This window comes from Rhodnius prolixus, unplaced genomic scaffold (genome assembly GCF_049639745.1).
Source record: "Rhodnius prolixus isolate KJV_2025 unplaced genomic scaffold, Rpr scaffold_1, whole genome shotgun sequence".
NCBI lineage: Eukaryota > Metazoa > Arthropoda > Insecta > Hemiptera > Reduviidae > Rhodnius > Rhodnius prolixus.
The window spans coordinates 17,462,705-17,488,804 of NW_027411581.1; the positions used below are offsets into that span (position 1 = coordinate 17,462,705).

At 31.8% G+C, this 26,100-nt stretch overlaps 1 protein-coding gene across 3 annotated transcripts in view; it reads right to left on the reverse strand.

Moving 5' to 3' along the window:
• PsGEF (Protostome-specific GEF) overlaps positions 1–10,561 on the reverse strand; it is an 84,645-nt gene extending 74,084 nt beyond the window's left edge. For all 3 annotated transcript variants that reach the window (XM_074131888.1, XM_074131898.1, XM_074131908.1), the window contains exon 1: positions 10,542–10,561. The gene's annotated coding sequence lies outside the window, so the exon portion shown is untranslated. The remainder of the gene's footprint in view (positions 1–10,541) is intronic.
• Positions 10,562–26,100: the final 15,539 nt, after the last annotated feature.

Here is a 26,100-nt window from a genome sequence, read left to right on the forward strand (position 1 = left end):
CTTTTGCTTGAAATGTGGATATCCGAATGAAAATTTAAATTAAAAAATTCGGCCCAATAGCATCACTCCCATTTTGAGTATAAAGCAAAAATACAATATTACTTTCTTGGTGAATAGACTGTTTGTGTGTATTACAAACAGAAACACCTAACTAACACTCTAATAAAACCCTGACAGAACAGCCTGATGTCAAACGAATGTCCAATAGCAAAACAAACAAATGCCTACATTCAACGGAAAAATGTGCCCGCATGTAGTCCACAACGGTACTGAATATGCCAGAAAGGTATAAAACCATATGTGTTTACTACAATTGTCCAAATAACTAACCAGGTTTCCTATTGTGACAATTCATGTACCCCACTTAGTTTGTGGAAAAGCTGTTAAACTAACAATTTAATAGACGTAAATTTAGACGATGAATGTCTGAAAGAAACATAATTAACTGTATTTATGGTTGATAACTAAAGGCCATTCCGTAATTTATTTGTTTTTTACAAAACTGTAAGTAGATTAAAACTGTCCGGTAGGACAGTTGTATAAGGGTTGATCATCAAAAAGTGCACGAAAAAGCGTAACGTTGAAAAACACCCAACTTTGACAATTTTTTTCTCTTTTTCTACTAAAGATAAAATTCCCAAATTTTCTTTAAAATAAAGGGCAAACCCTCCTTTATGACTGTAATTTTTTTGCAACAACCCAGATCTTATAGGTTTCGAGAAAAAAGTTGCTGAAAATGAGCAAAAACGGCTTTTTCAGAAATTGTTGTTGTTGTTCTTCTTCTTCTTGTTGTTGTTGTTACCTTTTTTGTAAACTGCGTAGCGCCTAAACGCGCGAACCGATTTTCATGAATGAGGTGTCATTCGATTCGGAATTTTATGTAGATGTGCCTTTTGGGGGTCTCGACGCTGTACACCGAATGGGAGAGGAGTTAGCCCCCTTTATGTAAGGCCCCCTTCAAAATTATTATTACTAATTACTCTGTAAATCTTAGCCCGATTTTGATAAAATTTGGTAGGATGATGGGGTTAGAGCTCCCCTATGTAACATTAAAGCGACGATCTGCTCTTACACTAGTTAAGGGGAAGTATAGCAATCGTTTCAAATTATCGACACGTGAACTGATTTTCATGAATGAAGTGTCATTCGAATCGAAATTTGTACAGATTTGCACTTTAAAAGTCTCGTCGCTATGCCTCATATGGAGGGGAGTTTGCCCCACCCAAGTAAGGCCGTTTCCAAAACTATTATTACCAATATTTCTATAACGCTTTGTCCGATTTTGATAAAATTTAGCACGAAGAAGTGATTAAAGCTCCTCTACATGACTGTGAAGTGCCATCATGCTCTTACACCTACTAAGAGGAAGTACTGCAATCGTTAAAATTATCAATGGGTGAACCTATTTACATTAATGAATTGTTGTTCGATTCAAAATCTTTGCATTTTAGGGAGAAGTACTGTAATCGCCCGTTTATTTTTCTTACTCCTCTTAAAAGGAAGGTCTGAAATCGCAGTTTAAATTTGCTTTTTACGTACAAATACCTTCCTATTTTATATAAAAAGGCTTTCTCAAAAAAATTGTTATTGAGGATGGTTTGGGGACCGCAACTATAATCATTCTTTAAAAAGATCTCTCCAGTGGTAGTTAACACCTTATCAGGTTATAATGATAGAATTGCTTATTCCAAATTTTAAAAAAACAGTAAAGCAGATATGTAACTTAGCAAAATAGACAAAAATGAAAATCTATCCAAAAGGTACAAAAATCTCCTTAACAAAAACTTACAGTTTAAAAAGTTAAGTATAAGGGTTGATTAAACGCCAAAAGGTACACAAATCAGCTAGTACCCAACATTTCATTCAAGCTTAGTTGATATAATTTAAGTAATTTTGCTGCATTAACTTTTCCTTCACATTTTTTAGAATTTATTAGATGTCACAGACCCTTATGCTGGCCATTTTCATCTACAAAATATTTGTTCAAGTAGCACTGTAGATTGACTTTAATATCTATTAATCTATAATAATCAAACTATTAATTACAGGTTAAAAAGAAAACGGTATAAAAAATAAAAAAAATTACGAGGCTACAAAATTTAAAAACTTTTTTAAAAAAATGCTTACACCAACATACATCAATGATTTCGATTATTTTATTTTTAATAAAAATCGTCTGTTTAAGTTCATTCTTCGATTAAAGTAATTGTTATTTTATGAAGTAGTCAAACGTTTATAATAATAGGTAATAATTATCTGGCTTTATCGCAAATAATATAGTTTTCTTCAATCACACTCTCAATGTAGCTGTTCTTCTCACAATGTTATATATATGTTATGTAATATAAAATAAATAAGTATTGCATACTTTAAGGACAGCTAATTATTCCAGTATTTTACTATAAGTAAAATTAAATTACAATTGAGAAATGAATAATTGTTGTTGAATAATCTACTTGTTATTAACTGTGTGTTATTTGTGCTCACGAATATTTCGGTAAGACGAATTCAAGTCTGAAATATTGTTTTAAATCCTCCGTGATTCAAATTTAAACAGTAGCCGACTCTAACTTTGTCTTTTTCTACTTTAACATGCATGTATAAGATGTGACAACTTCAGAATAAAGGGCATATTAAAGATAAATCAGAAGAATAATTTGGAATAGAGTTAAAATAAAGTACCTATTTAAAAACGAAGATATAATATACATTTTATCATAATTATAACCAAATAATATTATGAACGAACTGGCCAGCATAAAGGTCTGTGACATCTAATAAATTCTAAAAAATGTGAAGGAAAAGTTAATGCAGCAAAATTACTTAAATTATATCAACTAAGCTTGAATGAAATGTTGGGTACTAGCTGATTTGTGTACCTTTTGGCGTTTAATCAACCCTTATACTTAACTTTTTAAACTGTAAGTTTTTGTTAAGGAGATAAAAAGGATGCAGGTGGTCCAGTGGCCAATCAAATAATCTTTTAATGCCATTAAAAATGATTTTAACTATTTTAAAATTTACTTTTGCCTAATTTATCCATTTAAAGAAGGGCTACTGTCCGTCTGCTACTAATAAATTGGCTGAAAGTTGGTATATGTTGTGTATGGATTGTGAATAATTAATAAGGGTGAAGCCGCTTTATATGAAACATTATTCGCCCTAGAATAAAGCAGAGAGAGCGCGGTTGAGACGGTTACAGGGGGTAAAGTCAATAGAGTGGACACACTCTACACCCTTTAGTCTCTTATTAACAATATCTATTACCACTCACTTGGTTAAATTAGATTTTTAACACTTCACTAATCCTTTTAGTGCGGGATAATACATTTTTCGAATGAAATAATACTATAAATAAAAAGTAGCTTTCAATGTAGTGATGCCTGATATTGTTAGAACAGTTTAAAATAAAATATCTACTCAATGGAAGGCGACAAAAAAAGAAACCTTGTGATAAATGCTGAGCAATATAATAGGCGAGTGTCACTGACTCGAAACTAACATCTTCTCATTGATTTCTACGTTCTCAGATTGATATGAATCTTCAGACGACTTGTAAATATGATTTGAACAATTTCCTCAAAAGTTTTAACACTTACTTAAAGTATTTTGCTGAAAGTTTTCAATTATGAACTAAAAATCTGGTGTATGTAAATACAACTCGACTTTTACCTATTACAAGTCTGCAATTAAGAATTTTTGAAATAAACTTTTCCCGATATTTACATTTTCTAAAATCATAAATACTTAATAATATAAAAAAACATGACTATCTATACCGCTTTCCTAAATTTTATAGAACTATAGTATGAACCATAACAGTTCAGAGAAAATCATAGATACCACATCGAAAAAAATCTTGAAAAACCTGAAAAATCGCTTCTGTAAATTATTAGCCAAATCCCAAGTGATTGGAATAATATCTTCAGAAAACACGTGTACACAAAAAAACACAGGAAATGCAATAAGAAAGAGAATTCACGTTGAAGGGATCAACATTTAATTCTGCAGAGAACTTAATTGTCAAAATTAGACACTAACGCCATTATTTTCTTAGAATGTAAAAGTAAAAAGAATTCAGGAAAATTGGAATTTTTCGAAAGAGGAATTTACTTCAACTCCAAATTTTAGCAACTTCTCTAAATCCGTAATGATAAATACAGGTGATAACACCACGCATTACACTACAATAGCACTGCATAGAGGAACGTAATTCGAACTTTGTTCTAATTGTTTTGTATTTTAATTAACTTAATCACTTCAACACTTTTTTAATTAATATTGAATGTTGGTGAAGTAACTAGTTCATAATGCAAAAATATAAACTTAATGCAGAGCACGCAGCGATGGAATGTTCGATTGGGTTTGTGAAGTGATGAAACCTATTTGCATTCATATATTATCGCGCAATTATGTTAAAGAGCTTTGTTATATTAAAAAAAATAAAAAGTTTTAAACTTCAAAATAACATGCGATATAACGCTACATTGGGGATTAAGATTCTATTATCTGATAATCGTCGTAGATGAAAGAACTAGTAGCATTGTGTTCAATGTTTCAATTTTATATCAGAATTTGTATTATATAGCAGAATCTGGAAGTCATATCATTTCTAAAATAGTACGTAACTACTAACCTAACATATTACAACTCTTTAGCGCTACCAGAAAGTAGGCTGTTCGGTGTAGCGCAAGAAAAAACAAATCCTTGAAGTGTAAACTAGATCAGAAAATATAAGATAGATGGACTAATGACCCGAGTTATCGCGGCTTCATGACGTTACATACGATCATGAGGACACTGAAGCTTCAGTTGTCTGAGGAGATCATTGGGTGAGGTTAGAATAGACAAGTTAGAGACTGTGAAGATAGGATAGGAAGTTGTGGGATCTTTAATAGGGGAATCGGACACGAAGGGAATGGATGAAGGGTTTTATTGGAGACATAATGTGGAGGTTTGTAAGGACTCGGTTAAGATAGCGGAGCCCTGCAACTCTATTTCGAAGATTCATATAGGTCACAACAAAGTTTTGTACAAAGTAAGTTTGTTTTATAGTGTAAGTTCATATTGTTTGTCAAGAAGTCTTGATAGCATGCGAAATTGTCCGTTAATCTCAGATCTTTTCAGTCTGATATAAGGATTCTAAGTTAGTCATTTGTCCACATGTAACCTAAGGTAACATACTCGTACTCCTTTTGCAGTAGAATTATTGAATTTAATACCAGAACAAGGTGAGTGTCAAGACTCAGCTAGCGTCAATAAGTTGTGTAAAAATCAAGACAATAACTTTACAAAATCTCTAATCTTATCATGGGTTTTAGTACAGTTCATAAAATCTACATCTCTCACTTGTTTTACGCATTATTATAATGTTGTGTGAAGACAAATGTTAATTTTAACGGCGTATAAACTGGTGATGTCAGCTGCCTGATGGAAACATATGTTGCTCCTAATTACATTAGATGTTACTGTACGCACAGTTCTGACATCAATGAACATCTTCCCGATCAATATATTGTGAGTCTTTTTGGTATTTCGAATACAATCATTACTATAATATAATAACTGAGTTCATCTATTGCTTAATGTGAAATGGAATAACTATTCTTGAAAATTTAACAACAAAGTAACGTTAGTTACTAAACAAAACAAAAAACATTGTTAATGGGAAAAGTTTGTCTAGTTTTTTTGTTTCTTCCAATATAAGCAAGTTTTAACTAAGAAGTAGTTATTCTCTTTTTATCAAGAAAATGTCAGAACTTCTAATATAAATGGTCTACATCCTCGGTTCATGTTATCTTCACTACTTGCACACTTGAAGATTTGGTTTATTTCTTTTGCAAGTCATCAATACTAAACATTTATTTTATTGCACGCTTAATTCCTCATAATTTATTACGCATCGCTTTAAAGAAGAATATAATCAATTAAAACGCTATTTTATCAAAAATATTTAGCAATACTGTATTTTTTAAATTAGTACCATTTACAATCATAAATTTTATTTACCAGATATTTTCATTCATTGTTAAGTTTGTGTTTAGATTACCAAGTAAATAAAAAGATCTTAGCTTAACAAGCTCAGATCAACAATCGCATGAAATTCATATTGCACTTTTCACTTTTCATGAAATAGTTTTATAACTTAGTTAACTGCTATGCAAATATGTTTTTCAGACTTTAACACATGTACAAATGAATTCTAACATTGTTGAACAAAATTGTTATGAGGCAATTCCAAATGATAATATAATAAATAGTACTGTTAACAAGATCATGAACAATTTATTAAGAAGTTATTTTTCTTTAAAAAAAACTTCTTTACTAACTAGTAAAGAGAAGATTTGCTTTTAAAGCCATTAAATAATGGCTTTAAAAGCAAATCTTCTCTAAAAGGAATGCTGCTACTATATCATTCCATAAAAATTAAAATTTAAGGTTCCTGAGGCAAAAAACTTATCAGAAATCAGCTTGAAAGAACAAAATCCGGTTTTGAATGACAGTTTGACCAAACTTAGCTCTGCAAGAGGGTTGGTATGCGCTTCAACGATTACTTTTGCCGGCAGTCATGGCCAACACCTAACTGCACCTATTTGCAATGCATCATTCTCTCTCAGCTGAGTCCTCAATATATTGGACACTCGGCGCTAAGAATCACATCTAAGCTTGCAAGGGTAAAGAAAGATTATATTCTTTTATCTTCAGACATTAGCCCTGATTTTCATGTTACTTTACAAACCGTTGTGTCGATCAGCAAAAAGAAATGCTGTTTTCCATCATAATATCAATAACCGCCAACCTCTCTAATTCAAAAAAGTACAAGAAAAGGAATACTCCTGGATATGTATGACTCTTCAGAAATAGGAAGAAAACCAGTTCCGATCGCCTGAGGTCACAAAAACTTGAAATAAGCAATAGGGGTGGACAGCCTAACAATTGTAACTGTAAAATTCTATTATAAACATTAAGTATGGGAATTTTTCTCTTTTTTTTTGTTAAAAATATTAATATGTTAAGAAAATTTCATAAAAAGAAGAGATGTGAACCACGTGTTTTCTTCAAACTGAACGATAACGTTTAAGTATTTTATGGGATTCACAATCTGTTACCCTCAGCAGAGCAAAGATAGAACCTAATTAGAATATGTATTCTATTCTGAAAATTATTTTTCAAGTGAAAATAAAAGGTTTATGATACTTGAAGAAAAGTATTTGCGTTGAAAATAGAAATGAATTACTTAGCCATTTCGCTGTTAGGTTTTAACCAGTTAATTAGCCAAACTGGTTGAAATGTATTTGAATTAAATTATAGTTCTGAATATCGCACTTCATAGCCACGCTTGCCAGACAAGTATCTAATATTTTCTTTTTTTCTGGAAAAATTATCAAATAAAAGAAAATTACCTAACTGATGCAGATATTTTGCAAATCATTGGAGAGGAATTCCAGAAAATCGCTTATAGCTGAATAGCCGCCATTGGTAATAGCACGCAACGTCTACGGATTTGGTCCTTAACATTTATCTAGGAAGCTGTAAACAATTCAATTTTCATGGATCTATCCAAAGTGGTTAACCTTCTAGCGAAAAATTTAATTCCTTAACTGATATACGGCAAAAGGAATTTAAAAAAAAAAATAGAGCGGGATAAGAGAGAAAAAGAAAGCGTTTGTTAAAAAAAGGAAGAAGTTAATTCGATTATAAATATTTTGAAACTAACTCAATTTCGGAATTTAACATGATGTCCAAATGTTAGCTGTACATAGCGTAACCAATTGGATGGAATGACTGTTTTTGTTCTTGCATTCTATCTGTTAATAAAAGAAACGTTTAGTAAGGCATGTCTACGACTGGCCTACAAAAGTAGCCAACTAATTAAAGTGATTAAAAGGCTGTGGTGGTGCAAAATTAACTGGAAAGAGCAACAAAGCACATTCTGGTCGCCAAGAAAAGCCTTCAATGACAGGCTATGACACAGATCGTCTCAAGAAGCAACTTTATGTATTTTACCTATACATACTGAATGATATAAATAAATGTTATATTTAATATTAACGACCTGGAGTGGTTAGTGCAGCACATGGCGCAAAGTGTAACCTTATCTGGGCGCTAACATCTCAACCACCAAGTACGAGGTGATGTAAATAGGGACATCAGCTGCTCCTTAACTTGCAAGAGGGAGAGACCCCTATTTTTTTCTGTTCAAAAGGAACGCCTGCAGACGGACACGCAGACCTAGAGTGAGGCGCAGTGGTAGGAGGAACGTGAAAAGGGATGTCTTAGAAACTCTTCTTTTGTATGATTGTGGACGCGTGCTATAGCAAAAGGCAGCTGCTTGCATCTCTCTCTCTGTTGATATTCGTTTATCTCTTTCCGTCACAATGGAGGTATTACAGTGCAGAGAGTATAAAGTGTTGGTGCAACTGAGATAGAGAAGGTGCTCATGGGCTGTTCTCAAGACACCCTGATCTAAATTCTTTTCTTCTAGATACCAAAACTTGGTAAGCTGTTGCATTTCGACAGCAACTTCCACCATGTTAAGCCATTTCGTGAAAAACTTTCAGGAATATTTGTATGGCGAAAAATTTGAAACAAACAGTGATCAAGTTGCCCGTAATTGTTATTGAAACAAATAAAAGTAATCCAGCACAACAGTAGTAGCCTGTTTAAGTTGGGTCAATAATAAAATTAGTGATTAAGAGTTGGGTCGCTTTTGCAGAGCAAAAGATGTATATTTAGAACTTTGAAGTGTGACGTTAAATTTATAACAATTTGATAATTTTCCGCAAAAAGTAAATAAATTCAAATTAAATTAAATTAAAATAAAACAATTTTGCAAAACTTCGACGTTAGAAAAAAAAAGTAGAAGAAAACTATCGTAATCTCAGAAGTTGAAGATTGTTTCCACACCGAAGATTGAAGATTGGCCCGATGCGCACATCATCGTACAGACTTTGTACTTCCTTTATAAGCGAATTATATAGTTTAGTTTGATGGCGGAAGACGTTGATCTAATGAGTTTTTGGAGCCAGATAAGGAAGAAATTTGCAATGAGGCAAAAACCAATGGACCTTGCTTTTCAATGGGATAACAGTTCTATTCTTATCGATAGTTGATTTGTGTCAGCACAGTGTACTAATCTCAGTTCGCATTGCGCAGGCACTACAGAGAAAATATAGAAGTAAAGTTGGCTAAAAAACACTTATGCGAACATTAAATATTTCTTACTAGAGAGCGTCTACATTATTTTTGGCCATCATCTCTTTTTTGCTTCCGCTGTCAGTAGCAAATTGAAACTGTGATATCTGCAAGATCTGCACAGTGGAAACTGGAGTAACTGTATTTTCTGTACATGTAAAACGAGGCGTGTCAAGTGAATTGGTAATATTAGTTAGGTTCAGGAACTTATAAGTAAAAGGTCGCCAGTTCGATACCAACAGTAATTATCCAATTTTTTATTTGTTAGAAAAATGTAATTATTAAGTTCTACCGACCGCTGCACCTCATTTGGTTGTAGGACGTTAAGCCCGCCTAAAAAATTACTTTACTTATATTAGTCTAAGGACAAAAACTGTTCACCAAAAGATCTTGTTTCTTGGCAAATCCCTCAAATCATCCGATGAACTCAAAATGAAAAATGAACTTAAAACACAAATGATGAACCCAAAAAACCAATAAATGATCTTGAAACAATGCCGATGCAATTATTTTAATCTGGAGTGCTATTGCTTACTAATTGTTTTATTTCCCAAGAAGAATGAAATATAGGCAAAAATAGCAAACTTTTAAAAATTAACAAAAATTAAGTATGGCAAAAAATCAAATAAATATTTGAGAGATTGTCTGTAATTGTTCCTTAAACGAATAAAAAAATCCAGCTAAGATAATAATAATTTTAGTGGTTTAGCAATTCAAAATGCTACTTAATAAGTGATACATTCCTACCAGTAGACTCAGAAAGAAACTATTACATATACCCTCCTGTTGGTTTAGTTTGATCCTAGTAACCATTTTAATTTCTTCTTTTTTTTCTTTAAATGCATAAAAGATATAAATATTTTGACTCAAATGTTTTGGGTCTGTTTAAGTAGACCTAGGGGGTTTTATCTAATTTTATCATCGAATCGGGTTTTAGGGGGGTTTGCTAACGAACTATAAACTGTAATTAAAATATAAACTGGGATAACTAAGGAATAGTTAAATTTATTTAAGCACGGAAAATCTAATTCAGTGTTTTCGAACGATACTATAATTAACAGTGTTATTTAAACTCTCATTGACGATTTCTCCGCTTTAAACGGTAAATTCATTCGCTTAAGATAAAGAAACACCTGTTGAAACAGTCAGAAAATAGACATGTCATATTACATTTTTAATCGTTCAGCCATTAGAAATTTTGGTTTCGAAAATAAAAGAGGAAATTTTATGTAATTGATCTATTTTTACAAAAATGTTTCCAAATAATTAGAAATTATTAATGAGAAAACCGTTTCTAAATGGATTCAGTTTTAATTCTAAATTACATAAATGATATATCAACTTACCCAGTAGCTATATACTCATGTTAGGAAATATGAAATCCTTAAAATGGAATATCGTCCGTCAATTCACATTCACAAAAGAAAGGAAAAAACACAATTAGTGTAGACTTCGTGGCGAACTTTCACACATTACCGGACCGACTGCGCCTACCTGCCGCTACATTCCTACAAGTCACCGGTCATGTTAGATCCCCCTCCACTCTGATAATAGTAGAGAGGGAGAGATATGTACCAGGTAGATTACTGCCGTTATTCCCCTCTTGTACACCTCTAGGAACTGAATGCATTGCCACATATGTCCTAACGCGCACCGTATACTTTCGGCTCGTACGTATACGCTTCCCAGATCTCCCTTCGATCTTAATATTTTAATTATCATCTCAATGTTTGGATGAGACAAAAAGTCCATCCAATTTCCCCACCATTACAAAAACTCTTTTCCTTATTCCCTTCCCTTTTTCTATTTTTTTGATCAACTTCTCCCCCTGCTAGTTTCCTGACCTAGGCGTTTTAGAAACCCCTTTCGATGTCCTTGTCTATCCTAGAAATACGCTGACGTCTAGACTATCCACCCCACAACTACATTAACAAACCTGTTTCTCCACATAAATGCTGATTCTGAATGGCAGCTAGTTCTTTCAACTAGTTTACACTATAATCCTCTAAGAAAAGCAGTAGAATTTTCAGCTTTCAGTTTCATTTTTTTAATTGTCAAGGTTTCATTGGAGACTAATGTTGTTATCCAACAAGCAAAAAGAACCCGTTTAAAAGCTTCAACAGACTTGGCGAATCAAATATTATATTGTAAATCTTATACAGTCGAGTTCCTAATTCATTGCACAATTGTCCATGCATTTTGACCTAGACTACATATAGTTTAGGAGAAAGGCAAATCAAAGAGAATTCTTCTAGTCAAAATTTATACATAAAAAAAGAAATTTCACTTCTTATCATCTCTCACTTAATTGATTGTAAATATTCAGGGTGGAAGGCATCTTTATTCATCTTAATGTTAGCTTTCAGTTCGCCAGAGAAAGTATTCCATTGTGCCAAATTTCTATAGGCGAGTTTTCATCTAAAATACAAATTTAGAATATCCTGGCTAGAGTATTTAGATCCTGACATCCTAACTAAAAAGTCAGAATTTGCCTTTTCACATATACTCTTCAGAATCTTCATTTCACAATCGTTTTAATTTGTTTGTATGTTTTTATTAATGCTCTAAAGCGGCTAAAACCTCCCACCTGATGACCACTGGATGTGTGTTTTGATGTTTGTCAAATAGAGAAGTAACATTGGCAGAAGATAAAAAGACTAACTAGAAGAGTAGAGTCCAACGAGTAATCATTTCAACACATTCAAGGACGACAATTTAGTACTCAAGTCTGCGTGCGGATAATAACGTACTTTTCGCTATGGTAAAGTAATTTAAGAAAAGAAGCGTTGAATAATACAAAATAACGAAATATTCCGGATTTCTCTTTCACAGTGGCTGATTATAATTAGATGAAATTTTAACGACTTCCTTTTTCAGTAAATAAATGAATGGGCAATTTATTTCATAAACGGAAATGATTTAATATAAAGGAAAAGAAAATAGCTGCGTTTCCTGCTATAATAAGATTTTTGTTTATCGTTTTTATCGCAGTTTGCATCAAAAATGTTCTCAATTCTCCAGGAAATATGTTGGATTAAATTACAAATAAAAAATATTCAAATCTATTTAGCAGATGCAAAGCAAGTTTTATGTTTTGCCTCTTAATCACTTGCTTCCTAATAACTGTTTGATTTATAGTAGAAACATCTTGTTATTAAACAGGATTTCCTGGGTAATTTGAACTATTAGGTAGTAATTTTATACGATTTTCCGAAAATTCTTAAAAGTTTGCCAAAACAAAAATAATAGTTATTTATGATATTTAATTTCTTCCAGAGGAGATAATGGCTAACTTAAACACACTTTACGAACGTCTACGATTAAAAAATAGAATATACAAATGTTTTTATAAGCGATTGAATGGTCACAACTGAATGTGAGGAAGATATTGCAATACATTCACTACCTTAACTGAAACCGGATTGATATTCAGGAATCCGCTACACAATTCTCAGCCCAATTGTTCAGCCTGTTGCACAAAACATTTGTAAACTTTTTGGTCACACAATTAACAAGTGTAAAGCGTCGTTTTGGGGTTTTGTAAATCACTTTTTTTTTTTTTAATTAGCATCATTATAATTTGTTACCATTGAGTGAGTATAGAATTTGTGTATATCGTAAAACCGGTCCCAGAGCAATTCTCCCATTGAGCATTTAGATTCTTTAGAAAAGTCGGCCCATCTTCAATACTGAGCTGTTCTTATCAATTACCATGAAATAGAAAAGATTTGCCATCCAGCTTCAAACACCGTTAATTCCTCACAAGTTCAAGAAAACAAAACAACTTTATTATTCAGTTATAATCAAAACTTAAAATGAATTTATTTTTATGCGATCATTAGAATGATCTTGAAAATATTTGGACTCTTAAAAATGGTTATAACTCAAAATATTTGTACACTACACAGATATCTACACATTAGTTTTTGGTGAATCTAGAAAAAATGAGAAAATGCTCCATCTTTGATATTGAACACTTCAATTAGATGATTACTATTAAATTGCACTCATGAACTTAGATTGTAAGTACTTCCAAAAAAGTTCAACTTCAATTCTTCTGAAAGTCAATGTTGAACTATATTTTAGATAAAAAGTTGATATTATTCATAAGAAAGGAAAGAAAAATAAAAGATCAGTAACAAGTTGTAAACAGGTCGGACAGTTCCACTGTGAGCCAAGTTTCATTACAAATAGTAAAGTCTTGGGAATATAATTCCACATTTTAGTAGACCTACTGGATGGTTGTAGATGTTAGAGAAAGGAGGTTACCCCTACTGGAGCTATAAAAAAATAAGAAATGTAGCGCGTAAATTTCTTCTACCTTGTAACTTGGATATCGTAAAATAAGAGAAATATACTTCTGAGCGCACACTAAGTTTCTTTACAGCAGTTTCCTGTAAGTATGTATCCAGTGTAAGTTATAAATCATTAGAAAGTGTCATAAAATAGGTTTACTTTCCTAAATATTGCTTCCATTACAGCATTAGATATCTCCTGTTTAAAGGAAACACATAAAGCCGGCCCCAATGTAAGATGGAGTGTAGTTCTAACAGAATCTTAACAGATACTTAATATCGCGTAAAGTTTAATTCAATTTACTTAACATCATCCGAAATAACTGAAAAGTGAAATATATTAAATATAAAATCATTATATTATTATAATTATAACTAGTATATTAATTATACTAAGTAACAAACAAGTCAGCTATAGATAATAAGATCACTCGTTTGTTTATCAAAAGCTAAAAGGAAAAGTTAATAGGTGGTTATTCAACGTATAAGTTAGGGTTTTTAAACGAATTATAAAAACTAATTTATAAACGCATTTGCATCGGCTAGGGCGTTTACCAATTTTGTAATTCAAATAGACACTGGTATGTAACTCATTGATCTGTGTGCCTTGAAAATGTTGCTGAACTATCTAGTTAGAACATTATAAATGGACAACATAAGAAGAAGATACCATCCTCCAACACCTGGTAGCTTCCCACGCATCGAAACCGCTATGAAGGATCGCAGGCAGTTGGGAGGTGTATTGGAGTTTTCTCCATCTCATCCCAGAATATACGGGAACGATTACGGAACACCAGCTACTTCTGGTGCCATTTTAGTCGTTGATCGTTTTTTTTTTTCCAAAGCCCCTCTTGTATGAAGCCTATGCCAAAAAAGTATTCAGATCTCACATGATGGAATTTGGCGCCTTGCTTTAAGGGAACACCGACAATCTCAATGCCCCAGCATCCAACTTTCTTTATTTGATTTGCCCTCAACCAGGTCGTTGAGTTTGGCAAGGCATTTCCAAGCCATTTTCGAGCTCATGACATCAGAGTACCCTGGCCGATTTACTATGTCCCACTTCTGATATTGACTTTGAGGTTAAACTAAACGCATCTTCCTGAGCAATTCTCTTCTTGGAAGATATTGAGGCCTCAGTCACGCGCGTCCTTTACTTTCTACAGTTTAACTATAAAGTAAATAGTAATGTAATAGAAACTATAATGCTACAGTGGAATGTAAATTTAAGCTGAGTGTGATTAGGATGACTATCTAACGAGCTAGTCTTAACCATTACATCCGGTATGGTCTCTAGAATAATTCTACATCAAGAAATAAAAGTGAAATCAATAAATAATTAGGTTCCGGTAAATTAACTAAGATGAAACCAATTGAATGTTATCCTCATACCTTAAAGTGAATTACAGTACCTGTCCAATAAACTCTCCTCAGAACATAACTTTGTCTGGCCAACAGACCAAAAAATTAACAAGAATTGACACATTGGAAATAATAATAAAGGATAAACTGCTGAAGTGTTGGTGGGTTTTGTTAACGCATGGTTGAAAACCAGTCTAACCACCTAGAAAGTATTTTTACTTATGTTCAATTTAGCGTGAAAGCATGATTTCATAGGATAGCGTTATGAAGTTTAATTATTATATCGCAATATACACCAACTGGACAATTTTATTAAAATGTTATTACTCTGAAATCACTTTTCCGAACTGAGGTTTTCTGAGTATTGAATTATTTATCCAAAACTACTCTAATAAATGAAATGTTCCGTTCGATCTCCAAGTAACTTTAAAACAATGTCTTTGAGAAGCATATGGAAGTTATAAAATATAGATCAACCAAGTAAACAACGGCAAACAAATCACGGCTTCTTAATTATCAATTTTTTGGAATTGATAAATTTGTAAGCGCTTCTTAAAATTTAAAATGCATTATTTAGGTACTCTTATGTTTATAAAAATTATTAATTGAAGAAGTCAAAAGCGCAAGAACAAGAACTGCGAATCATATATGAGAGGGTAAAAGTTAAGTTCAAAGTGGGTTATTAAATATATTTGAATAGAAATGAAGTGATTCTAAATCTATTAATGATCTTAAGGTTACACTTACGGAGGGAGATACGACTCGCCCTTCGCAACAAGAGGATACTTGGGTTTATATTAATAAGGATGTACACATTTTACAGCGGATGTTGCTCGAAATTTTATAATTTGTGGGTTTTAAGGAAGAGGAAAGAGATTTATAACCGTGTTTGTTTGAGTGTCGGAAGAAGATAGCTTCGTGTTCCCGATTACCATAATGATAGAATTTACCCGATCTTTTTAATTACAAAAATAGCTAGATTTCGGTTATTCTGTTGGAGAATATCAAGAACTATAAAGCAAATACTACGCAATTAGGTCTAAGTAGGAAGCATTAGATTGTGGTTTAGCAAGAATCCCAATGTTCTTCAGTTTGTAAAACTAAGTATAATTATAGAATTTAAAATAAAGTTAAATCGAATGTAAATGTGTAGAGCATTTTGAACTTTGAAAAGTATTTTTGTGTGACAAAAAATGTTTGTTTCTTAATATAATTTGGAGTGTAACTTGTCGCTGTGTTTATAACATAAGGCATAATGGCTCAATGATTCAAAGTCAAATAAAATTATGATACTGGGCTTTCAGAGGCGAGCAACTTATTGCTTGGGTAACTGAAATTTGTATTGCTATTTTCTTTTTACGTTTTCTACATTGGTTCTTGTAGCGTTGCTTTACGATTAAATGGTTTTATCTTCAGTTTCACGTAGATTTACATTGTAGTTATCACTTAGTTCTATCATTTTCCTCCATTTATTTGGTTTACATCAGTATAGTTTATATCTGCATAAAAAAGTAAGTTTCATTCTATTTTTCTGTCACTGTGTGAAAGCAGTTTTATGCTGTTAAAAACTCTAAATAAGTTGATTACTAATTTTTATCTTTCTAATTGCAGAAGAGCTGTGGCTGTAGAAAGATAAATCAATGCAAAAATAGAAACTAGGAGCTTCTACTGCTTTGCAATTAAAACAGATAAATTCAAATTCGCAATAGTTACCTTCCAATTGATGTAAATGTGCTTTAATTCAAATAACGGGCATTTTAATTTTTAATTTTGGTTGGCATTTGTATTGATCAATAACGAAGGCAATGTGTAGAATATAAACATATAGGTGTGTGTATATGTGCAAGGTAATTGAGTGCAGCTGTTCAAGTGCAGTATTGAATGTGTTAGCAGGTAAAGTTACGGCGGATATAACACAAATAAACACCCCAGAAAACATAATAAGCAATAAAAAACGATATGTGAACAGTTAATTGTACAAACCGTGTGCCACTATTTATCTTTTATCCAATCGGAACTTTTGTTGCAGTAAAATTCGTTAATTGTTCAGCCTTGCAAATGACAAAATAGAATTCAAGATCATTGGAATACAATATTAAACAGCTAATGTCGCTGAAAATTCGTCGGAAAAATTGTCTAAATTTTAAAATATTTATTATTAACTCTATCCTATTTACCGACCCCTACAAAAATTTTTACGTTAGTTCCTTATTTGTATATTTAAGTACAAATAATGTGATGCCTCGTGAATACTTGATATCGGTTTTAAAAATTGTAATTGCAAAATAACTTCGAATGTTTAGATTAGAAAGTCTAAATAATCGAAATCGTGTTTTGGGCGGCTGGAAACGTTTTTCACTTACTTCTCGATGGCTCTCTAAAAGCTTACTTAGTATTTACTGAGCCCTAAGAGAAGGATTTGAAGGAGAGCTATTAATTATTCGATTAGCCTGACCATATAGGAAAGAATATATATATAAATATTTGTATAAAATTTAAGCTTTGATACACTTCCGACTTAATTTTAAACACTTCAAAGAAAAGTATAGAACTAACATTTTTGAAAATTTGCTGACCAAGCAAAAAAAATTAATGCAAACATTCAGATGATCTTCACCAACCCCAATGCACTTTTCTTGATGCAATTTGTGGTAAAAATAAAATAAAATCGCCAATTCAGTAATACAGTACGTCCTCTCAACGGTATTTCTTCAAGTTTCGAAACACACGTATTAAACTGCTGTTAGTATTATTGCTTAATTTATTGTAAAATGACTCTTTACAGGAACTTTAATCTCTAACTTCTAGAACTGCCTGAAGAAACAATCTTCTGGGAAATTTTTTCAAACAGAAGTTATAGATGAGGAAGTGGTCAATGTAAATAGGAAGTTGAAATAAAGTGTGCAGTTGTTTTTTCAAAAAAAAATTATCCAAAAAATGAAAAATCTACGCAATAAAGTACACTTACAACTTTTTGCAATTTTCTATAAATGTGGTAAAGTGGACAGCTAAAGTCTCTTCAGACTTTAAAACAGACCTATTCTCTTATTGAAGAGACATTAAATTGAAAATTTATAAACTGAAACTATTATTTACGAGAATTCCAACTCTATCCAAAAAGTATGTTTAATTCCAAGATAAAGAAATAAAAAGTTTATTCTTATGTTTATATTAATTTTTTTTTATGTAAAAGGAACTTTTTGTTTACTTAATTCCACCGCCTTAGTAGCAATTAATTTGTTTTGGAATTTTGGCAAACATTGTTCTATGGAGTAGGAGCAGAAGGAGGAAAAAACGATCAATGGGCATTGTGAGGAGATTAATGATGCAAGAGGACGCGCCCTGTTACCTATAAATCGCCGCTTTTACCGTGTATTGATTGTTACAAGCATTTCAATCATGAATCTACACAACTCCCACGAAATTTGTTGTGCTGTTTGTTTTCAAAAATTTGCACGTTTGAACTACTCCCCTGCGTAACTCTCTGTTACCATCCAACTGACATTGATTCCTCAAACTTTGTTTTTTTTTTTTTTAATATTATTTTGCATTAGGTGGGAGTTATATTTGTAATACTTTTTCGTTAGGTTACCTTGAAGTAAGGTGCAACAGCTTTCAGCCCAAAATTTCAGCCATAATTAAAAAAACAACAACAAACTATTATGAAAACACTTGCCTCTTTATTTCTCTGAATAAATTTCTCTAAAAATTAAATATTCTAAAAACTTGAAATTTGTTCTTAAAATATAGTCATTTTAATGTTGTGTAGGCTCATAATAGAACTACAGTCGATCCTCCCATAAAGGACACTCTCACTAGCGACTACCTCCATTTACGGACAGTTTTTGGATTTCCCTGTTTTACCCCTATACACTTTCTATATAAAAGAACCTCCGTCTAACGGATACTCTACATAACGACCGCGGACATTAATTTTGGGGAACGGATTAAACGTTTCACCTCCCACCAACGACCACCTTTGACGCGGCGATAAAAAGAATTATCCCCTCTCAAGTTTTGTTTTTTTTCTGGTTTTTCCTAAAGTTTCCTATATAAGCTCCATACATCTTGTACCATTTTAATCATTTTTCAATATTACTTTGGACGAACAATATAATTTTTTCCGATATGTCTCTCAAACGAAAGTGGTTAACTCCAGAAGAGAAAATAAATTTGTTGGAAGATTTTGCAAAAACCAAATCGAGCCAACGTCAACTTGCCGAAAGGTTTGTTCTATTTTTCTAATAATACGAGTAGAGTATGATGATAATTTTGCCATAAATTATTATTGTTAAGAATAAATGTGATGATTATTATAAAAATTGTTATAAACATTTATAATTAAGTCAATAATATGTAGTTTTTTGATAAATATTTTGGATAATTAAAAATAACTTGATGCATATCATGTAGCTAAATAATTATGCAATATGTACGTTTTTAAATCTATTAATAATAAACAATTTTTAAATAGATGTTTGGAAAAAACCCCATATTTTTTCATTATGAAACTTGCCTACCTCCTTCTAACGACCATCTCCAAACAGCGGCCACTTTGCTTTCCCCCGCCAGTGTCCGTTATTGAGAGGTTCGACTGTACATACTGTTGAAGGAAACTTGACTTTACAGCCTCACTTAGAATTTTACTAAATTCAATTGTTTCAAGGAAAACCAAAGTGACGATTTCCAAAATCAAATGAACTTCTTTCGCGAAAATCTAAAAAAAATATTTTAAAAAATAGTGAACAGATAGCTCTTCCATTGGAATGATATTCTTCTAAATCGGAGTTTTCATATTCTAAAATATCATTGTTCTTAGAATCGCATAATGCACTTTATCTTCTTAAGTACGAAGAAGGAATCTTTCTTCGCTGTCAATACATCCTTCAAGACAGACAGACCAATTGTCAATGTTTAAAAACAATTTTTCCTAATAAGGTGATCTGAAACTATGTACGTATTTGCAGTGAAATCTTTAAATCAAAGATCTTCATTATTACAAATCTATAATTTTTGGCTTCTTTTTAGAGATTAGTTTCTTCAAACTTCGGCTTTAGCACCTTAGTTGGGAGCATGAACTTGTAAATAGGAGGGTCGCGCTTATAGAAGCTAAATTTATATTTGCACAAAAATAGTAACAGTTAAGTGTGTTTGTGAGCCATCGCCTTAGTTAACGATAAGTAACTTAGTTGGTGCGAGTAAAACCCAAGTACAACATAATTTTAATTTACTTTATTGAAGAAACTTTAAGTTAACGTTAAATTAAATTTGCGTTCTCGAGAAAATAAAGGGTTCTACGAACAGTAAATGATAATTTAATTCAATTTAATTATTTTGTTGGGATTGTAGATGTAGATATTTTGAACGTCTGGGTGCATTGAAGTACAGTGCCCCTGCAACAGTTTGCAGCATAAAATGCTAGGAAGATAAAATAAAGTAAAAAGTAAGAGAAAATCCATAAGGTTCTTTCGGAGAGAGCCAGTGGAAATAGCAGTTTCAGGAATATAATGGTTTTGAAATAGAAAGATTTTGATTGTTATTTTTGGAGAAGGAAATTTCTTGACAATGCCACTCACTAACTATTTCATCTAAACTCAGTAAACACTTAAAATGAAGTTAGATCAATAATTATAATTTGAATAATTTTTACAGAAAAATTTGCTTTAGAGCACTTTAAGAGGAGGGTTCCCTTCTCGGGGTAATGTGACGTTTTACAATCTGGATAAGTTAGCAAAAATTAATTTTTCGGTTTTAAAATTCGACGTTTGAAAAAAATCGGAAGTTAGAATTATAGCTAGAGAAAATTGTGAAAATTTCATCAACAGTTTTATTTATTTAATTTATTCTACTAAATTCTACTAAAATTTATTCTGCTTCATATATTACGAAGTCAATAAAATGTTCAAAATGAAAGTAATAACATTGTTTTGAACAAGTAGAGAAAAACATATGTACATCACTGAAGAATAAAATATGATTTAACAAATCGTAACAGCTGTATGAACAGGCAAGGTTCCGATTCCGATCAATAAACGTAAATTATAATGAGTGTATCAGCTCTCATCCCAATGTCAATCAACAAATGTCGCGAAATTTCCATAGTTTATATTGTTTTATCTTTTTATTGAATAATCAGCTGACAAATTAGTGTACGTGGACGAGAGGCGGAAGCAATACTAATTCACTAACATTTTATTTAACAAATAAAAAGTAGCTTTGCGCGATATTCGAACTGGGGATCTCCTACTTACAAGTCCACGTTTACAACCTCTATACTTAAGTCCCGCCTCTCTGTTCTTCCAAATAAATAATTTTAAACTGCTGAAATATCAATGTTAAGTAACCAACAGTAAAAATTAGCAATTACTCACAAAACATAAGCAGAATGGTGATAATGAGACAAATTAAAGCATTTTTAATTATTAAAAATAAACAAAACAAAAAATGGAAGAAAAGTCTGAAGAAATTACCAGAGAATTGTGGAAGGCGAACTAGATGATACCCTTGGGCTGACTTCTGTAAGAATGAGAATAATCTCCCGAGTTGCCTTGAAATAATATTTAAAAATTAAAATAGGCGGGATTTTATGATGACGACAACTAACTGTGAACAAAGGCGTGGTTGTACATGTGACATTTCAAGTCTTGGCTGTTTGTTAAAGAATCAGTTTGCAACTGTTCGTTTGTCTGTGTTCACTGGAGCATATCGTTTAAGGCTTGTGTCAATCAATGAACTTACTTGAGAACAAGAATCTATATAATGTTGAGGAAAAATAAAATAGGGTGGACAAGTTTCATAACTTGAAACTGATTTTGAAAAAAAAAAAGAAATCCCTTCTTTGAAATGGTTGGATAATAAGGCGACACTTTTACCCCTCCCATTTATATGTGAGAACCAAAGCAATTAGCAAGAAGGCTTCACACGTTGGCATATGGAAATGTGGTTTCTATGTACCGATAGTACATTAAATAAAAACATAGTTTGCTAGAAAATGGTCTTCCAAAAATATCCTTAAATGTTGTAATTTCAACTTTAAATTCATGAGTTTTTCCAACATAAATAAGTTTAGCAAGAAAAGGCCCCTAAGGTACATTTTAAGAAAATAACTGAGACGCATGTTAATAAACTTCAAGTAATTTCATTATCTTATGAAATAGAAGGATAAAAGTGGGAAATAAATGCAAAAACTAACGTGAAATTAGACATTCAGTTAAGTAAAATTTATTCTCATTCTAGCAGATATTTGGTTAAAATCAATAAATAAAACGTTTTGGTTGAATTTCGAGCAGTGCAGGCTGATGCCTGAAAAAATATGTAGTTCGAAAACAAGCAATAAAAGTTGATACACACGTATAAATATTGGTACTGTACACCCACGCTGAGTTTCCGGTTGCGAGTCCATTTTTAGGTGCTCTTAGATGCTTTCTTTCTTGAAATATCTTACACCTAACAGTCCGGTATTGAAAATGAAAGAACACACTCGCTGAAATGGGTTTCTGGAGCTAAAGACTTCAGCTATTGACGCGCCTTATTAATAATAATACTTAAAAAAAAAAGCTTGTGCATGTTTAACGCAGAAAAGAAATTTCTCAGATTGTTTCTATGATGCGAATTTTCGGTTCAACTGAATAGCTTCAACACACATCCCTATATTAATTCAAAACTCATTTGGCTATATTTTTGGTTCATACGTGAATTTTGGGAATTATTTTTAATTAAGAAGGAACTTCTTTGGTCAGGCCTTTTCCGATAAAGAAAAAGCATAGCTAGAAGTCAAAGTTTGAGGAAATGTGTTCACCAGAACTGTGATTATATCGGCTCATTTTGAGACTTGAATTTCATCCATTTTTTTTTTGTAATTGTAATTTTACGTTTTATTATCTGTATATTATTCACTTTTATTGCGTACTTGTTTTTAAAATATTTTTCAAGAAAAATGATTTTTAGTGGTTTCTTAAGAGAGGAACATCTACTTCTTAAATTTCAAGTGTTACGGGGACTTGGCTGAACTTGTACGGCCCCTTTTATAACTCCAAGAAAAGCTAGTAACGCCTACTTTTTTAGGCAGGCCTTAGGTCCAACTTCGAAATTATGTGTCTCGGACGGAGGCTTTAAGTACTTTATAATGATTTCTTATATTAACCATTAATTAAAGTACAAGCTCTAAACCAGGAATCGAACCCAGTACGTAATACATCTTGGCTTTATAGGCCACTAATTAGATGTACCCCACCTAATTTAATTCAGCAAATAATTTTAGTTAAATTTTTAACTTTAATAATTGGCAGAAAGTCAAAGCCTTGGGGGTGTGACACTCTAGATTTTAATAATTATAACAGACTCTTAACACATTGGCTTTATTTAAGAAACATTTGAGAGAATATTTTTCAAAATGTCAAAGTAACTCTTAAATAAATTTAGAGCCAGGTAGTAAAAAGTAAAATGAAAGAAAATAAGTGAACACATGTGGGCAGAAGTAGTGTAGAACAAGTTGGAAAGGTGTGTTGCTTGCTAGTTTGGTACTGGAGCTGTGTTTAACCATATTAAATATTTACCTTGAATGCAAGATACACGTCCTAAAACATTCCTTGGAGTTGTGAATATTTTAGTAGATAAACCTACCTTACTGAAATAAAATTGCCCTTACCCACTTTGGCCTTCCGAAGAAGGGATAGTCCTCTATCTTTACCAGAGTACATAACCATGCAGAAGAAGAAGGCAAGCAATTCTAGCTGAGGTCGGTCCGGTACTTTACCCTGTTTTAGTGCTCTACCGCTGTGTATGCCAGATAGAGTGCTCGCTCCACTGGGATATAACCCCTAAACAAGCGATGGGATTAATACATCAATATAAGATGTGTGTTTAATGCATTATGTCTACTTTTGGTATTTGTCTCTTTAAATATTCATTACTTATACGTCGCTATTTGCTTTCCATATTTTATTAAATTATTGGTGATCACATTTGTGACAAAAGAAATAACTAACTACAAAAAATAAATTGCTCATTTAATGACATATAATTGCTGTATTTGCATTATTAACTGAGCGGCTTCATTGTTGCAGTTGGTAATAAAAGATTAGGCTCCTAAAATAAAATAATTATGTTTGGAAAATTATTTTAGCGTATATTTTTAAAAATAATTTAAGGAGGATCAAGTATAACGTCAATTTGTCATAAAATTGAAATTTATTATTAGGAGATTTTTGAATTTTTGATTGTTCATTCCCTCACAAACTTTGTGATTTTAAGATCTTTTTTAAATTAACATTACTATTAATAAATTTCAAAAGCTTCTTCCACTTCAGCAGAGAACACAATTTTAATTAATGATATATGCAATTCTCTTCAGAAATCAAAACATACTAATTTTTGAAAATCAAAGTTTCCAATTAAAAACTGTTACCATTCAGATTTTCAATCCTTAAAGACTAGTTATGGATTTGAAGATATGATATTTAATGCCAGGTTCTGCAAAAATCAATAAAAGCGTTTTTACAAAAACAAATACATAGTTTTTGATTTCTATCAAACTTTGTGCCAATAAACAGGCATTATTGCATTGACCAAGATAAATATATTTTTTTCTATACATATGGACATCTACTTTTACCCAACGACTTTAAATGGGTAACGATTTGTGGAAAAGTGCTATTGAAAGTGGCACGATTCCCAATGAAAAAAAAAAGAAACCCCTTTGGCAGACTGAGGTTTATAGTTTAGTACCAAGCCTACTAATCTAGGCCCTCATTCTAGCCCCTCCTTATATGGGTCAATTGGTTAGAGTCCCACTATTCTCTAACCAGACATAGGCTTTCACCCAAGATTGCCAGCATTGCGCAACTAAAGTTGAATCAATAATGCACTCATTTTAATTGAATTTTTATAACAGGAAACTTTAAAGTCTTGAAATGAATATTCAGCTTGAAGCTGAATGTTTTCTTTGACTATTTCACTTGTGATGTTAACTTTATTTCATTATGCCAAACGGATGCATTTCGATAAAATTTTACAATTTTCTTGGCTTAGTCAAATGACTAAGCTTTAAAAAACTTTCAAATTAAATAATAGGTAGAAATTGTATTAATATTTCTCAAATACAAACACTCTATTTTGAAAAAAACTTTTATTTACAGAACCAATACTAAGATTAAAAAAATTATAACACAGAATTATCCTCAAATAAATATATGTTCCATTTGCCCTTTACATAGATATTAACCTAAATTTGCGAGATCTAAATTTAATTCAAATGTAGGTACTTTCAATAATGATTTTATCTTCACAGATCACTTGTACATCTGATTGATTCAGAGAATTCACTTCCAACTCTTTGACACCATCACTACGCATTCTGCACTGCTTTTGTGCTGCTAATTTTTGAAAAAAAATTATTTAAAAAACATATTTCTAAAAAGGTTTTTTCTTTTTATATCTATGTAGGTTTATCAGATTAAAATGACTCAGGAAAAAAAGCAATTCTGCAGCCCACTCGCTACTATAAAGTTCCATATAAATAATGGCCCGATTCTCGAACAATTTCGAAAAAGGGACAAATTGGTCGTGTTCTTATGATCATGCCTTTTTTTCTATTAATACAGTATTGCATTCGCAATTAATTACACCAATGAAAAGAACATTTAATTTTACTTGAAAAGATGATGTCATTGTCGTAAGATGTGGTATCATCAGTGAGCTAAAAATAAAAAAAAAATCATAATTTTTTCAAATTTGAAATAACTTTATCGTACACTATCTCAGTTTTGCAAATAAATAGTAAGCTCTCAATGATTTCTTCAATTTATACCCATCAAATGGAACAAAATGTTTTGAAAATAAATTCTTGTAATAATTAATTTTAAAGGACTAGTCGGTGATATAGAGTAAATTTGATTTTCTACTCAGCAGCAGTGAATGGAATTAGTTGTTAAACAAGAACACATACTCAAACTGCTTATTCAACTAACTGGAATTGTTCCAAACTTTACACCGAAGTAATTAAACCAAAATTAATTTAACAAATTCTATTTAAACGTGTTACTTTGTGGTTGCCCAATTAAATACTTATGTGAGGGAACTAATTACAGCTGCATTTAATTATTTTTAAAAAAATAATTCATTTCTTAAAGAGAATAATTTCAATGAGTTGAAGAACATTAATTTAAAATGAAAATTTTGAAAGGCTAATTTATCGCCAAGAAAAAGTCAGTAAAATTATTTATTACGTGCTAAATAAAGTTGTTTTATT